The sequence below is a fragment of the Mesoplodon bidens genome (genome assembly GCF_964165515.1).
Source record: "Mesoplodon bidens genome assembly, chromosome: X".
Lineage (NCBI taxonomy): Eukaryota > Metazoa > Chordata > Mammalia > Artiodactyla > Ziphiidae > Mesoplodon > Mesoplodon bidens.
Window position 1 is genome coordinate 102204168 of NC_138163.1, and position 18898 is coordinate 102223065.

The following is an 18898-nucleotide window of genomic DNA, read 5'->3' on the forward strand; positions in this document are numbered from 1 at the left end:
GGATATTGGCAAATATTACACAAGCAGAGGTTCAAACAGCACTTACATAGCAGGGCTTGCCTTCCCTTGCTGCTGGGAACTCTCTCCCCATCATGTGAACAAGCCTGGGCTAACCTCCTGAATGATGACAGCCTACCTGTAGAGAGGCCTTAGCTGTCCAGCCATCTCAGCCATCCCAGCTGAGGCCCCATATATGTCAGTGAGGCCATCCTAGACCATCTAGCCCCAAAGAAGTTGCCAGCTCAGAAAAAGCACTCAGCTAACCTAAAGAATTATGAAAAATAATTGTTTATTACTTTAAGTCACTAAGTTTTGGGGTGGTTTGTTATGCAGAAATAGATACCAGAGGGCTTTTTAGCTTTTAGTATTCCAGTCCCAGGAATGAAATCATCCCTTCTGTAATATGAATATATCAGGCAATCTTATGTTGACATCATCAATTACTTCTGGCTTCCCTTACCCTGGGTCCATGCTTACTAACATATTTCTAATTATGATCTGACCTTTTGCCTACAGTGGGCAATGGGCTGACCACATAAATTCTAAGGATCTCTTGGTACGGTTATTATTCATGATAAGTTAATGAAGTGGCCCTGATCAAGGTTTGGCTTAAGGGGAAGATAGTCTATGTCTCTAAATATTTACTCTCCACCCTTCTCTACCCTACTCTTTACTCCAGGAAGCTGACCTCCATGGATTGCCTCAAGGAACAATCTTGCTTGTGGCTTCTTATTGGGCTTCTCCAATGGGAAGCCCTACCTGGAAACTGGAGAGAACAGTGATTTCAGAACATTTATTTATTCCTACAGGTTTCTCTTTGTAAGATTGGTTTGGGTAGGCTAAGTCCCTCAGTTGAAGATTGCAGCTCCTGTCAAGGTGGTCCCTTCTCCAAAACTCTTTCATTGAGACCACTCCCTCTCCTCTTCCTTTCAGGCCCAGAAGTGGAAATAGAGCAATTTTTACTAGCCTTCAGTTCTGTACTATCCTATATGGTTTCCCAACTCCTGCCCACACTTTTGTAGATAACCCCTTTATTAAACCCTCCCCCAATTATCCTAATTTCAGCATGCCATCTGTCTCCTGTTGAGCGCCTGATACATATGCTGAGCATGTGGGTTTGAGTATCTGATTTGTCTGATGGTGATTTCCCTTTGTCCTATGATTTATCCCTGAAAGGTGGCTCTACACTCACCAAACCAGTATAATCAAGTTTTTAGGCCCATGAGCTGAGTCAGGCTGAAGTTCATAAGGGTAACAAATTCCTCTAGAAATCAGCCAGCTGGCCTTTTCCCTCTGGAGTGGGAAATAAGAACTGTACTTTTCTGTATTTCTACTATACCCACTTTTCAGAGTTGCTATTAAGATTCAACAAACTGCATGCAAATTGTTTTGTACCTTTGCATGTGCCTGCCACCTTATAAGTTCTCAACACGTTAAGCATTACTATTGTTTTGTTTAATGTCCCTTTGATTGTATAATATGGTCTTTACTGATCAAATGATGTGTAATACTTTTCTTGGACTTCTTTATTGGATGTTTTTGTTAATTGAGGTTATGGGAGTTGGGGTAAAGAAAGAAAATGCATGTGCAGCATGATTGACACACAATAAACATAGCTTCTAAAGCCTCATGACAGAACCACCAAATGGAAAGGATCCTGATTTAAGCAATTGTCGCATAAACATGTTTAATGAGACAAACATGGAGCAGAAATGGCACTCTAAGGAAAACAAATAGTCTTGCCAGTTCATTGAAACTAAGCATTCATGGAGCCCTTGGCTCACCTGTGGTCAGAAAGGTTGATATAAGACAACAGGGAGATGGCAGGTGGGCCCCCTCTGGGACACGGCATGGTAGCAAGATGTGTAGGCTTCCTTGTTACCTACTAACAAGTAAGTAGAGTCAAATAAAAAGACTCTCCAGCATTCTCCTCTTATCAGAGAAAGCCAGCATTCCAGATGCCAAACTGGTGTATGCTATGGGACAGGAATCATGCCCCCACCTCCCAGGCAGCTGGAGTAGATAGGTCCCTGGTAACATCATTTACATGTTTTCCCAGTGGGGTTTCAGGTTAGCCTCTCCTCTGTGAGGTCCTGCCTCTATTTCACTTCAGGCTGCAAATATTCTCCTACTCACCTAGACACATGCACACACTCCCCCCACCATGTGTAGAGAGCCATTCAAAATCAACCTTAATCTTTTTTATTCTCTACAAATGTGATTCCTCTCTGATGAATGCTTGGGTTTAGAGTTGCTTGTTTACTTTAGATGATTTGTTTTGGGGCCTCAATTTCATGTCTCTATCATTCAAAATAGGATGTGACCTCGGAGGAACTCTAAGGCAGCTTAGGAAGAGGCAGACAAGGAGCCTTCATGAATGGACACAGAATGAGCAGAGATTGTCAGGAAAATGTGACTGTTAATTTGCATAGGGTCACAAGGCGAACATTGATCTGAAGTGTTCCGGTGAATTGCCAGTGGACAGGACATAGAAACAGACAGTAAATCATAAGGTAGAGGATGGTGTATAAGATGGAATATAAGCCTGGGGGAAGTAAATAAAGGAATGCCATGTCAAGATCAGAAGAACGTTGATAGGGAGATGTAGGATAGAAAATTGATTCATTAATTCTGAGATGAAACATAACTACCTGAACTTGAAATCGGGTGGGCACCAGGTCAAAAATAAATTAAAAGGAATTTAATTTAGATATGCAGTTAAAAATTGGCCATGTTAAGGGGGCAAGAAATTTTAGCAATAATAGAAATGAAGAAAAAATAATCTAAAAATTTTATAAAAGGTTTGAAACTGAGCAGGATCCTGTGGGGCCCTCCGGGGTACAAAGCCTTTCCATATCTCCCATTTCTTATTTGCAGGATAAAGGCTTCAGCCTTGTAGACCTTCCTAAATACCAAAGAGAAGAGTCAAAGAGTTACTAATCAGGGAAGTAAGGGAATGCAAAAACAAAGGAGCAATCAAGAAACTATAGTAAGCCATTAAAGCAGGGTCCTAGTTCCTGCTCAAGGAATATACATAACAATATCTTTGAGTTCTCCTGCAGGAACTAAGGTCCCCACCCACGTTGAGGATGGTAACTTCAGGCTGAGCACAAGATTCCTGGAGCACCACCCTATTACCTCACCACCCACCCATCAGGAGAAAGTCACACACCCTGCAGCCCTCTCCCCAAATTTTGCCTATAAAAGCTTCTCCCTGAAAACTATCAAGGAGTTTGGCTTTTTGAGCACAAGCCAACCATTCTCCTTGCTTGGCCCTGCCATCAACCTTTCTCTACCCCAAAGTCCAACGTTTCAGTTTGTTTGGCCTCACCATGCATAGGGCACACGAACTTGTGGTCAGTTACTTGTTACTACAAGTTAACTAGAAACTGGGTTAACCAAAGCTGGAAAAAATATGAAAAAAAAGAAGACTATCAGAATTAATGTAGACTATCCAGTTTATATCACTTAATCAGCAAATGACCAGATGAACTTTTCTTTGGGGAATAACAAGATAAGGGAATTCAGCCCTGGGTAGGTAAAATAAACTTAGCTAGATATCTTGTTATCTTTTTAGCCTGAGAGGTATTATCCCACTCTAGAGTTCAGTGTCACAATTAAGTGGGATTGTAGAGAGACTCTTTTTTTTTCATTTCCTTGAATCCCCCTTGTCCCTTTTTTTCTGAACTGTATTAACAACACAATTGCTCTAAAGAGCAGGGTTCCTTTTCAAATTTAAAATATGGGCTGTTGTTCTCTCTCTCCTTGCTTATTATTTCTAAGTCTAAGCTGGGGCCCCATAGCTTAGGGTGAGCCAAATGCTGACTCAGACAAGGGAAAGGAGATGCAAGGCCAGTTCTCCCAGGAGCAGAAAGCACTGCAGATTAGGGAGGCCTTTGTCGTCTTTGTCATGTGTAATTTGACTAAACCTACTTGAATAAGAAAGAACTGGAGGCCTCAGAGAACTTTTGTCCTCTTAAATGAACAATAATCATGGTGCAAAGGAGAAAAAGAAAAAAAGTAAGAGGAAAGAAAATGAGGCTGCTTTTCTTTTTTTTTTCTCAAATGAGAATGACTAAGGTTTCATTAATGAAACTTGGATCCTTTCTCACTAAATGAGGTTCTGACTTGCTGGCAAAAGACATGTGCAGAAATATCACATAATTAATAATGCCTTGAAGGGAAATGTGCCTTAGGTGTTTTATTATTTTTTAATCATTTAACATCGTTTTTAAATGATTTATTTATGCCCACCTTGTTGCAGACTGGTTTTAGGCTGGCTTACATAAATACATTTAATAAGATAAGAAGTAAATAAGAAAATCAAGGTAAAGGAAACAATTCAAGTAGTTAAGGTAACACGGAGCCAGGGTAATACTGGTACCCGAAATGTGTATTCTAAGTCTTCAGAGTTCCGCTGGAAACATGAGATGTGAGAGACAAAACCAGACATGTGATTTACAACTTCCATAAGATAAAAATCAAACTTGATGCTCAGGAGAACCAGAGGGAACGGTTTCCCTTGGGTCCTCATAAACAGGAACATAATCGATAACTTCCTCAACAGCATCCTTACAGTAAGTACAGAAACAGGCTTCACAGGCAGTTTCTTATATTTCCCTTGGTGCCACCATAGAAACATGATCGAGGAAGAGCCATTCAGCAGGGGAACCCACACATATCTCTGAGGGCCTGGCTTGCTCCAGGGAAGGATATTAGCATGTGTGAAGAATGGATGGATGCACTGTGCATCACTTATTCAATCACCCAGAAGTATTTGTTTTTTCATTTAAGCTTGTGAGAAGCACTGAGTTCAGGCTGACACCCTGAACAAGAAGCTGTAGAGCAACTGTTCTGTGTTGCCAGCTTTGCCAAGCTGGGAACAAGGATGACTTCTTGGTAATGATGAGGAGCTTTTACTCCTGGGACAATTTCCCTTTATGCATATAAGAAGCTGTCTCCTTCACTCACTCCAGAAAGAGCCTGAACCATAAAATAGTCTGAGGAGGGTCTCCCAGTTAGGGAATCCTCTAAGTTTTACTAGGCCTAAAGTTTACACGATTCTGAGAGTCACTTTAGAAGATGAATACAAGATTGATTACAAAAGTTAATTTTCATTTAGAAGGAGAAAACACAACAAATTATCAAAATTTTAAAACCTGGCAAATATCCCAAAAATCTTTAAAAATTAAATATTTTTTATGAATTAGCTGCCTGACACACCTCTATAATACAGTCTTCCTACATTTTTGGCCACATGTTCCTTGAGCTTTCATAGAATCCTTTTCTATATAGAAAATAGAAAGATAATTCAGTCTTTCTTTTAGCATGTATGATAGGAATTTGGTTTTTTCTTATTAATAGTTTAGGAAAGGTTTCTTTCCATTTCACAACTTATTATAGACAGTGACATGTACATTTTTAGGACTGTTGTCAATTTTAGGAAAATCTCTATCAATTTTTTCATAGATATGCTGTGATTTTGAGAATAATTTTTCACAGATTAGGTCCAGTCTCCCTACACTTCTCTCTCCTCTATTACCTTCTACATACTTTTGGTTCCAGGCACCACAGGACAGGTTCATATCACAATATGGCCCTGTCCTTCGTGTTACAGTACAAGGTTAGTCAGCCTCTTGGGAAGTAGGATTATTTTATCAGGATGCTTAGCAACAGCTTAACTGTACAAGGAAATGGGGTTGCAAATCTGCATAGATATATCCCACTAAACATGACCAAAAGGGTCCTGTTGTAGGTTGAATAATGGCAGCCCAAAGATATCATGTCTTAATCCCTGGAACACACAGATGTTACTTTATAAGCAAAAAGGATTTGGGGAATATAATTTAGGATCTTGAGATAAGGAAATTATCCTGGATTATCCAGGTGAACCCTAAAGACCATCACAAGTGTCCTTATAAGAGACAGGGAGACGGAGATTACACACACAGAGGAGAAGGTGATGTGAAGACAGCGACAGAGATTGGAATGATGCAGTCACAAGCCAAAGAACACCAAGGAAGGCTGGCAGCCACCAGATGCTAGAAGAGGCAAGGAATGAATTCACCCCCAGAGCCTCCTGAGAGAGTCCCACTGCCACCTTGATTTTGGACTTCTGGCCTCCAAAACTGTAAGAGAATACACTTCTATTGCTTTAAGCCACCAGAGTTGTTTTGATTTATTACAGTAGCCTTAGGGAACCAGTATAGATCTCTAGTTCAACTTCCTTGTAGCCAGATCCAACACAGGGCCCCAGTTTTTCCACCACTACTTTACATTAGGGGAAGTGGAGAAGAGGAGAAGTTGGAGGGGAAGGAGACAGTGATCTTAAGCAACTGCTGTTGAAATATATACTTTTGGAAACTGTATACAATCATACGACAATGTGAGCCTATCATGGAGGCCCCTCCCAGGACCTTAGAAGGGGCCCAGGTGAAAGAGGGGCTCTGAAGCTTCAGTCTCATTAGCTTCACAGTGAATCTCCCTCAGCCTCAACTCAGCCTCAGTGGTTGTATTGAGGAAGGTCTAAAAGAAGGGTCTTATGTTTTGGGAAGGACCAATTTGGAAAAAAGCAGGATCTTCACAGCATGAGTATAATGGAAACCAGTTTATGGTAGGGGGTGGGGATAACAGAGGATGTAGAAGAAACAGAGTAAGAGTGATGACAATAGCATTTTAAAAAAATGCTACATGACTTTGGTCCTCTCCTTCTCACTAGAAGAGGTGGGAAAGTTGAAGCTTTCTTCTTGTCTCTGCGTACCCTACCCCCAAAGAGACGCTGGTTTCCTCTTCTTCTCCTGTAACAATTGCACTTCTTTGTACTTGAATTTTAGTCAAACAGTCTATAATTATCTCTTTTTTAAATTTATTAATTTATTTATTTATTTTTGGCTGCGTTGGGTCTTCATTGCTGTGCACAGGCTCTCTCTAGTTGCAGTGAGCAGGGGCTACTCTTCGTTGTGGTGCACAGGCTTCTCACTGCAGTGGCTTCTTTTGTCGTGGAGCACAGGCTCTAGGTGTACGGGCTTCAGTAGTTGTGGCTCACGGGCTCTAGAGCACAGGCTCAGTAGCTGTGGTGCACGAGCTTAGCTGCTCTGCAGCATGTGGGATCTTCCCGGACCAGGGATCGAACCCGTGTCCCCTGCATTGGCAGAAAGATTCTTAACCACTGTGCCACCAGGGAAGTCCCTATAATTATCTCTTTACATATCTATTCCCTCTGCCAAGGTTTTGAGCTCTGTGAGAATAAGAATTATGCCTGATTTACCTTTGTAAACTGGTTGAATTAAAAAGAATTATAAGAGATTAAGAAAACCTGGGAAGGGGTCCTAAAGTACAGACTCAGACCACCTTAGTTTCCATCTGCATGCCCTCTCCTCTCTACTACCCTGGCAACAGAATCTTTCTCAAGTCAAGGGAAGGAGAACGGACCTTCTCAGCATGCGTTATCACCAATCTACTGTTTACAGCATTAAATATTGATTTTTGGTACTCAAAACACCGTGCTGTCGAGACTCAAAACCCATTCTTTCAACCTACTGTTTCTGCTAGGAGTTACAACCATCTATTTGAAAATCGCCCATCAATCCCTACCCCAGCTGAGAGATTATTCTTTTGCTCTGCTGTATCTTTCCTACACTGATTCAGTAACTCCTGGGCGGCCAAGCAGATGAGGTGAGACAGGAGTCATGGGACAAAGGTACTTACAAAAAAATGAAAAAAAACGCCTATCAGTTAATATTAAAATATTAGCCCACTACCATTATGTCTCTATATCAGATCATCTGTCCCAAAGCCTCATGGGTCTGGCTGGTATGCCATCTGTGTCATATTTTGGAAACCCTGCAATAGATCATGCAAAAGTTCAGGTCATTTGTGATAGTTATTAATGCTCTTCACAAATATTCCAGTTCTCGCTCCTTCCAGTGCACATGGCAGGATTGTTTTTTCTTGCCACTTGAAATTAGTTTTACCCATTTGGCTTGAGTTGGCCAGAGAAATGTGAGTGGACATAACATGTATGAGCTCAAAAAGGAGCTCTTAGAGCCACAGTGGGATTTACCCTGCTCTCTCTTTTCCTTTAGCCTGAGTACGGGAGTGAGGAGACACAGAGCAGGGCTCCCAGCTGACCCTCAATAGACTTGTAGTACAAGTGAGAAATAGACCGTTATTTGTTTGTTTGTTTGTTTGTTTTGGCCCCATCGTGCGCCTTGTGGGATCTTAGTTTCCCGACCAGGGATCGAACCCAGGGGCCTTGGTAGTGAGAACGCAGAGTCCTAACCACTGGACCACGAGGGAATTCCCTAGACCCGTTATTTGTGAAGTCTCTGTCATGTTGCATTTGTTTGTCAATGCAGCATAAACTAACCTCTCTTGATTATTACAAACGTGGGAACATAGCTCTCCCACCAAACAGTAATAGCCTCAAGTTTCCCTCATTTACACGAAAAGACAGATATTTACAAAAGGTGTGTGTGTGTGTGTGTGTGTGTCTGGCTACTGGCACCTGGATATCATTGGAATTATATAGATAAAAAGCTAATTGTGGAGGGGGGAAGCTATACTGCCAAAGAAACCACAGGCCTGGAAAAGAAAGTCTGTGACAGGTTGACATGACCGAGCAAAAGCAGATTGAGAAAACTGCTCAAGGAGGGCATATTCTCCCATGCCTTTGTACATGAGGCCAAGAAGGATGACTGAGGCCTATGAAGCAGAGTTGGGGCTGAATAATTACCATCCATCCCCCCCGACAGAAGCCTGCTCCTCAACGTCTGCCCAGTAGAATCTCTGCAGACCAAGGTCTTCCATTTTTCCAATTTTTAAATAGGACTGTTATGCCTGTTAGCCTGCCTCTATTCTAGCATGTATGTTGTATATGTGGGGATACTTTTAAGTTTGGGTCCATAAGTCTCTGGTTCAAGGGCGGTCTATCCAGAACTCATGTAGTCATCACTGCATATCACTCCTAGATGTAGAGACTACCATGTACCACCCAGAGATGTTCGACTTTGAGCTTGATGCCAAGACTGAATGGCATTTTTTAAATTTTGGCTGCACCACGCAGCATGCAGGATCTTAGTTCCCCGACCCGGGACTGAACCCCCTGCAGTGGAAGTGTGGAGTCTTAACCACAGGACCCCCAGGGAAGTCCCTGAATGGCATTTTTGGATTGCCTCCTTTGGGGTAAGTATGAGTGTCTTCTGCATACAAGGAGAGTAAACTGAACATTTTAGTGATCAGAATGGCAGATTGTTAAAGGCATTAGGATTTTTCACAACATTCTGTTCTCTCTCCTTCGAGGCACACGGTAGGGTTGTGTTTCCACCTGTGTGAAGTTAGGTGCAGCCATATGACTTACACTGGCCAGTGGAATGTGAGCTGAAGTGATGTGTATCCTCTCGGGCAGGAGCTCTGAGAGCCACTGCATACTGTGCCATGTTTTCAGAGGATGGCTGCCCTCAGTCTGAGTCCCAGAGTGTGGATGGCAACAGGGTGGAGCAAGATCCCCAGTCAGCCATGAAGACCAAACAATAAATACACCTCTCTTATTTGAAGTCACTGAGATTTAAGTATTGCTGGTTTCCACAGTATTGCCTTGCCTATCATGACTGATACAGGCTCTCTTACACAGTCCAGGACATTCTGGCAGGATCCTGTAATCTTGGCTGATGCTTAGTGTCCAATCCTGAGAGTGACCCCCAAATCTATATCTAAACTCTCAAGTTCATGTCTCTTAGCCTTCAACTCCTCTGGCCACCTCTCGATTTGTGGGGAAGGCCCCATAGACATCCACCATACTACATGGCACACCTTATGGAAAATTCTCTATCTAAAATAAACCCTCTGATCTTAGGGAAATGTTTCCTCTCAAACATCCATCTCCTCATTTGCCCAGCTCTGCTTCTCAGAGCCTGGCGTGTCTAAAACAAAAAGCTGGGTGGGGAGGCTTTCTTGGTACCTCAACAATGATATCTTTAGCTTTACAGCACACAAATCAATAACAATTCCATCAGCAAAGAGCTCTGAACACAGAAACCAAGCCTTTTGAGTTTAGAGTAGGGGTGGGAATAATCCGCATACCTTTCACAGAAAGAGGACAAGAACAAAACATAAGCTAATATCTCAACAGATCATTCTGACACATGTGTCATTGATAAAACAAGGGATTCAACTCGGGAATTCAGACTCACAATGGGCAACAAACTATTCCCTTGTAAGAACTTAATATACATCCTTTTAATCAAAGGTCATTGAGAGTGGACAGAGGGAAAAAGGAAGGAGCTAGCATTTTGGGGATCCTACTGTGTTCTGGTACATTACCACATTTAATCCTCTAAGTGGCCATATGAGGGAACTGTTACCATTTTTTCTCAGTGAAGACAGTAAGGTTCAGTGAACTTAAGCCACTTGCCTAAGATCACAGAGTAAGTAAATGGCAGAGCTGGGACTCCAATCAGATGTCCCTAAATGCAAAGGGTTTACTTACGGTTGGCGTCTTCCTTCTCTACCTGCCGCCACATCTAAATAAAGTTAAAAGAGAGAAAATATTTACTATAGTACAGTAAGAGAAATATGATGCAAAAATAAATGATTTTTTTCTTAATATGAGTAAAATTCTCATTTCGAACATTGAAATATTTAATCCATTATAAAAGCTGCCCATTAAAGTGCCACTTAGGTAGTCACTATATTTATATACTTTATTTAGGAAATCTTGTAAGATTGACCCTTTGGCTAGAAACAAAATCAACAGTGTCATCTTTCAGACATCAGATAAAGGACAGTGAGAGAGAGATACAGCTATAGTCTGGGAAATGCATCATGTCCCTTTTTGGCCATCAAATCTGAACCTTGATTCTGTGTCCATGTAGCTCTCACCTAAAGGAAAATTGGGGAGAACACATTCACAGAATTTTAAAATTTACAATAGAATGTTTCTTGGCTAAGATCAATGTTTGATGTGTATAGAGGTATAACTTTAATTCCTACAGGATGGACAAAGCCAAAGAGGCTGAGCTGGGGGAGTGATGAATAAACTTATAGGAAAGAGAACAAAACATAAGCTAATATCTCAATACAGATATTGAGATATCTCTATTATATCTATTATGCCCATAGGTTTGTGAATTCCCAGAGAGTAGTGACTATGTTTAACTCCTTATTGTGTTCTCAGAGCTTAACACAAATCAAGACACAATAAAAGTTTAAATTAAGGGAACAGCATGGGCTTTTGAGTCATCACTAGGGTTCAAAGCTGGGTGGATTCTCCTATCCCTTGTTAGACAGAGTTTAAGACATTTACCTTTGTTGAGATGGAGCTCCACATTTGTAAAATGGAGAAAATAATACCTCTCTTACAGATTCTTATAAGCATGATTCAGGCGATTCTTATGAAAATCCTTCTTTAGAAGCTTAAAGCCCCTGACCCCTATCATGGATTTATTAGTTCTTCTGTCTCTAAAGAAAAAGATGGAACTAAAAAACTGTATCTATTAACTCTTCTAAAATTAGTCCAAAAAATTCTCAGTGTTCCTTTTGCAGAAAGATATATTTCATGCTATTGCAATGAATGGAACATGTAATGCTTGCACAGTCTCTGACAGGTGTCGTTGTCCAAAGCTTATGCTAGCAGATGTTCAATATTGGTTCTAAAGTATAGGAAAAGGACTTTCCTGGTGGCACAGTGGTTAAGAATCCACCTGCCAATACAGGGGACACGTGTTTGAGCCCTGGTCCGGGAAGATCCCACATGCCACGGAGCAACTAAGCCCGTGCACCACAACTACTGAGCCTGTGTGCCACAACTACTGAAGCCCATGCACCTAGAGCCCACGCTCTGCAACAAGAGAAGCCACTGCAATGAGAAGCCCACACACTGCAACGAAGAGTAGCCCCTGCTCGCTGCAACGAAGACCAAATGAAGCCAAAAATAAAATATAAATAAATAAATAAATTTATAAAAAATAAAGTATAGGAAAAAACTTTCCTTGGGACCTAATGAAACTTAAAAGCTTTTGCACAGCAAAGGAAACCACAAACAAGATGAAAAGACAACCCTCAGAATGGGAGAAAATATTTGCAAATGAAGCAACTGACAAAGGATTAACCTCCAAAATTTACAAGCAGCTCATGCAACTCAGTATCAAAAAAAAAACCCAATCCAAAAATGGACAGAAGACCTAAATAGACACTTCTCCAAAGAAGACATACAGATTACCAACAAACACATGAAAGAATGCTCAACATCACTAATCATTAAGAGAAATGCAAATCAAAACTACAATGAGGTATCACCTCACACCGGTCAGAATGGCCATCATCAAAAAATCTAGAAACAATAAATGCTGGAGAGGGTGTGGAGAAAAGGGAACCCTCTTGTACTGTTGGTGGGAATGTAAATTGATACAGCCACTATGGAGAAGTGGCTTAAAGTTCCTTAAAAAGAAGTGGCTTTTAAGTTCCTTAAAAAACTAAAAATAGAACTACCCTACGACCCAGCAATCCCACTACAGGGCATATACCCTGAGAAAACCATAATTCAAAAAGAGCCATGTACCACAATGTTCATTGCAGCTCTATTTACAATAGCCAGGACATGGAAGCAACCTAAGTGTCCATCGATAGATGAATGGATAAAGAAGATGTGGCACATACATAGAAAGGAATATTACTCAGCCATAAAAAGAAATGAAATTGAGTTATTTGTAGTGAGGTGGATGGACCTAGAGTCTGTCATACAGAGTGAAGAAAGTCAGAAAGAGAAAAACAAATACCATATGCTAACACATACATATGGAATCTAAAAAAAAAATGGTCATGAAGAACCTAGGGGCAGGACAGGAATAAAGACGCAGATGTAGAGAATGGACTTGAGGACACGGGGAGGGGGAAGGGTAAGCTGGGACGAAGTGAGAGAGTGTCATGGACATATATACACTACCAAATGTAAAATAGATAGCTAGTGGGAAGCAGCTGCATAGCACAGGGAGATCAGCTCAGCTCGGTGCTTTGTGACCATCTAGAGGGGTGGGACAGGGAGGGTGGAAGGGAGACACAAGAGGGAGGAGATATGGGGATATATGTATATGTATAGGTGATTCACTTTTTTTTAAAGCAGAAACTAACACAGCACTGTAAAGCAATTATACTCCAATAAAGATGTTAAAGAAAAAAAAAAGACCTTCCTATTGATCCACCTCAATAAGGGCATGGAGTTTTGGTTGGATCTCACCATAGCCAATCATTTCTGTCCTAGAAGAAATTATAAAAGCATATTAATCCTGGTTTTGAAACAGATGCCCAGTATAAGGGTAAAACCTCCTATGCCTGTCCATCCACTTCACCCCTACCTCAGGATGGTGATTTGCTTAGACATGTGAAAACTAGGAGAACTTTCACATGCAAAAGGCTGAAACCAGTAAGGGTCAGAACTGGCTGCTGTGCAATATTCTTCTAAGTAGATAATAAAAGAATAAAAACACCCATTACCTATTGCCTAGATTTTTGTTATCCTAAAATTTCCACCTCTTTGCTTATATTAAAAATGAGCCCAGACTTCCAGTCCAGACAAGATTCTACAGACCTCTTTTGCCTAGCTCCTCTCCACTAAGCACAACTATAAAGCCTGGAAATTATGAAAGAAACCACTGAAGGAGAAGTCTGAAAGGTGATAAGAAGAAGATAAACTCTTTTGAGACCCCAGGATTGGAGGAACAACCCAGTAACACAGATTCTTACGTGTTACTTCCTCCACCCGATGGAAGAAGACAACCCAAATTGAAACCTTCCTACCCATGACCTAGCAACAGCAGACAGCCCAAGGCTCATTCTGTCCCCGGATTGAAACTGAATTCCATCTGACAACATCAGGCAAGACGTCATTCACAAGAGGTACCAATAGGGAGCCTCACCAACAATAAGCAGCCTGGAGAAGTGCTCTCCATCTTGGTCGTGCCTTAGACTCCCCTACCCCACAGAGAGATACTGAGGCTGGTGGATGGAACCAGCAAGAGGCCACTTCACTACAGCAAGTGGCTCCATCCAGGAAGCTTCTTTGTCCCCGAGGCCAAAACTCTCTTCTCTCATTCAGAAAGACCCTGTAGTTGAACTCTCAGGCATTTATTCTAGAGAAATGAACACTTATGTCCACAGAACAACATGTACACGAATGTCAATAACAGTTTTAATCATGATAGCAAAGACTGGAATTAGCCTAGATATCCTTCAAAATTTGAATAGCTAAACAAACTGTGGTGTATGTATATATACACATGGAATACTATTTAGCAATAAAAAGGAATGAACTATTGATACATAAAACAATTTGGATGAATCTCTGAAATTATACTGACTGAAAAAAGCCAATCCTAGGGCTTCCCTGGTGGCGCAGTGGTTGAGAGTCCACCTGCCAATGCAGGGGTCACGGGTTCGTGACCCGGTCCAGGAGGATCCCACATGCCACAGAGTGGCTGGGCCTGTGAGCCATGGCAGCTGGGCCTGCGCGTCCGGAGCCTGTGCTCCACAACGGGAGAGGCCACAGCAGTGAGAGGCCCGCGTACCGCAAAAAAAAAAAAAAAAAAAAGCCAATCCTAAAGGGTTATATAATATATGATTCCACTAATATAAAATTTTTGAAATGACAAAATTTTAGAAATGGAGGTCAGATTAGTCATTGCCAGGGATTCAGGGTAGGGAAGGAGCTGGACATGTTAAGAAAGGAGAACACAAGGTATCCTTGTGTTGATGGAACTGTTTGTTCTGGGTCTTGACTGTGGTGGTGGACACACAAACCTACATATAGGTTAAAATTGAATAGAACCAAGCACACACACACAGACAGTTTACACTTTTTTTATTCCCACTCAACATCATGGGACCTTATCAAATTGTCCTTCTCCCAATATGCTATAAAACCAAACCACAGAGTCCTGTACAAACTATAGCCTTAACACCGTTGCAGTGGGTTGACTTCCACTGTCTCCCAGGACTCTTCCATAACCAGCCTGAGGCGGTACAGGCCTTGCCGCTGAATAGGTCATTGTAGGCTCCAACAGCCCTTGCCCAAATAGCCCTAGAGGTCACCAAGGAGCTCACAGCCAGTGGACAAAAAAAAAAAGACTCATATGCAATAGTTAGCGTAACCTGATGTAAATCCTATAAAAGAAGTAGATTAACTTTGAGAAGATGCATATAAGAGAGATTAAGGGAATGAGCTGTGGATTAACTCAGAACTGGGATTCAGTCCTAAATCTACCTAAAATCTACCTAAAGTGTAACTTTGTGCAAAGTAAATCTCAGTTTCCACATATGTAAAATGGGGAGGACAAGAGCATCTTCTTATGTAATGTAGTTGTTGAGAGGATTAAATGAGATTTGTATGTAAAGTGGGTAGTGCACTGTTCAGGACTAAACTGTGTCCCTGCAAAATGCCTATGTTGTAGCCCTAACCCCCAGTGTGGATAATTTTGGAGATGGAGCCTTTAAGGAAGTTATTAAGGTTAAATGAGGTCATAAGGGTGGGGGCCTAATCCAGTAAGACTGTTATCTTTATAAGAAGAGGAAGAGACACCAGGGACATGCATGCACAGAGGAAAGACCTTGTGAGGACACAGTGAGAAGGTGGCCATCTGCAAGCCAAAGAGAGAGGCCTCAAAGGAGAAACTGAACTGCTGATACCTTGATCTTGGACTTCCAGCCTCCAGAACTGTGAGAAATAAATTTCTGTTGTTTAAGCCATCCAGTCTATGGTATGTTGTTATGGAAGTCTATGCTGACTAATACATGCACCATCAGACATAGAGTTATGTGCTCAATAAATACGAGCTATAATAATGATGTTTATTGTTATAATTAATGTAAGTAAATTTACAGGCCCTGTGGCAAAAGACGTGTTTCCTACATTCTTAGGGGCCCAAGAGGCTTCTGTTGGTAGGTATGGGGCTGTGATCAAAAGGGTAGAGCTCAAAGGACAGAGAATAAGCAAAGTGAAGCTGGGTGTGGGCTTTTCTGACATGTGCTCATGCAAAGAGGAGATAACCACAGAGCAACAGAAGGAGCTCAGTGGAAAGACAGACAGCTGGCAAAGCAGCCTCTAGCGGCAGGGAGGACTCACCCAGGGAAGACAGCACTGCAATTGGGTTCTGGGACCAGAGCCAATCTAGGGCTTCCTATGGGATAGCCACAAGCAGAAGGATGAAAAGGCCAACACGAGTCAAAATTCCTAGAGAATGCTGAGATTCAATACTTGGAAGATGACATCTAAATGTCAAATCCAAATTGCTGGGGAAAAACATGAGAGACAGGGACAAGGTTCAACAACATGGAGAAATTGGAACATGTGCCATAGAGAACTGTGGAGAACAGCACTGAACTACTTGCTGTTTGCTTTCCTTTGTTACTGTGTGCTGTATAGTGGGTACGACTAGTTGAAAGTTACAAGGTTAGTGAGAGAGGTCCCAAGTCCAGGTTTTATAATAAGAAGAAACAGCTAATACTCAAGGCATCACAACAGACCTTGAAATGAGCAAAAGGAATCACAGAACAGGTCAGAATTCAATAGATCCTTCAAACAAACCTGAACAAAACTGACCCTAAATGATTGCTCATCACCTGGTATCTAGCACGAACAATATTAGAGTAAGTAAATAGGCCAAAAGTGCCACCAGCACTAACTGGGCATTCCATCAAATGACCCTAGGCTATACTCCTCTGAGATAAATGAGAGGTCAGCAAACTTTTTCTGTAAGGACCAGCTAATAAATATTTTAGGCTTTGTGGGCCATATAATTTCTGTCACAATCATTCAACACTTGTAGAGCAAAAGCAGACATTGACTATATGTAAACAAATGCACACGGCTATGTGCCAGTAAAACTTATACGTGGACACAAATTTGAATTTCATATAATTTTTATGTGTCATGAAATATTATTCTTGTTTTGATTTTTTTCAACCATTTAAAAATGCAAAAGACATTCTTAGCTTGTGGGTCACAAGAAAGCATGCAGCAGGCCATATTTGTCTTGTGAGCTATAGTTTGCTGAACCCAGATATAAAGAGTGCATAGCCCACCAGCGCTAACTGCATTCCACCAGGTAACCAGTGATATTTGCTCCTGTGAGATAGACAAGCAATTTGGGTTATGAATGTAAGAGGTGACTTGGTTTTATTAGTATTGTCATGCATTTTAAACAATACTTGTTCTTGTAAAATAGTTAGCCATGTTTTGAATCAACTCTTTTGTTTCTGATGCTAATTGTTGAGGCTTACAGCCCCTTTGATGGGCTAAAGAGCATTGCTTGATCCTTTGAAGCTCTGCCTTTAGAAAATATCCTGAACCCATTCATTTCTTTTTTTTTTTTTTTTGCGGTGCATGGGCCTCTCACTGTTGTGGCCTCTCCCGTTGTGGAGCACAGGCTCCAGACGCGCAGGCTCAGCGGCCATGGCTCACGGGCCCAGCCGCTCCGCAGCATGTGGGATCTTCCCAGACCAGGGCATGAACCCGTGTCCCCTGCATTGGCAGGCGGACTCCCAACCACTGCGCCACCAGGGAAGCCCCACATTCATTTCTTATTTCTCTAGTTTAAGTCACCATCATCTCTTGCCTGGACCACAATACCTTCCCAATTTTCTCTCTTCTCCCCCTACAGTCTCTTCTTCATACAGCAGCCAAGTAACCCCTTTAAAAGATAAGACTAATAGCATCACTCCTCTGCTTAGAATCCTACAGAATCTTTCCACAATACTGTTAATCACCTACACGAGTCCTTATCAAACTCTCTGTTGCAGGCTGGATTCCCCATCCAAGATGGAGTTTAGAGGGCAGGGTATTTCTTAGGGAGTGCCCTTGGGATCAGCATGTGTGGAAAGGAGGGGAACAAAGCAAGCGTGGTAGAAGAAAGCATCCAACTGCAATGCACGCTCAACAATAGTCTTGGCCAACCTCATGGTGAGCTCTGGAGCTAGAATGGCCCTTTAGAGTTGTTCCAAGTTAGACCAAGATGCTGGGCCTTTACACTCCCTCAGCGATCACCCATTGGATATAGGCAGCGCTGGGAAGAGGCATGGACTTAGCTGACATGGCTCTCAGCAGATGGGGCAGTCCCTTAAAGGTCTGTCCACAGCACTCCTAAAGCTGGGGCAACAGGTCCATTAAAGGGAATCTGGTCAGTGCACCACAGTGCCCAACACACTCTCCCACCTCATCTCCTATCATTCTTCCACTGGTCCGTCAGCTCCACGTAAAACAGCCTTCTAGCTGTTCCTCGAGTAAGTCAAGTACAATCTTTGCCTCAGGAACCTTGCCCTTGCTCTTCCCTCTCCCTGGAGCACACTTATCTGCTTGGATTAATTCCTTACTTTATCTAAGTCTCTTCTCAAATGGAGCCACCTCAGAGAGAGAACTTCTCTAACAACCCTACCCAAGAAGAGCAACCCCTGTCACCCTCTATCTCTCAACCCTATTTAATTTTTCTTCACAGTACTTACCACTATCTGATAACTAGAATATATTTCTGTTTCCTTGATGGCTTATTATCTCTTATTAGAATATAAACTCCTGAACAGACTTGTGGTTGCCAAGTGGGAAGGGGGATGGGGGAGAGTTGGATTGGGAGTTTGTGGTTAGCAGATGCAAACCATTATATATAGAATGGATAAGCAACAAGGTCTTATCATATAGCACAGGGAACTATATTCAATATCCTGTGATAACCATAATGGAAAAGAAAAAATAAGTAAAATAAATAGAATGTAAGCTCCTTCAATTCAGGATTTATCCATCTCATTCATTATTCTATCTCCAGAGCCTAGAGCAACACGTGACACAAAACAAGTCTTCAATAAATGATTATTGAATCAACACAAAAAGAATGAATTGCTTCACATTGATTCATAACAC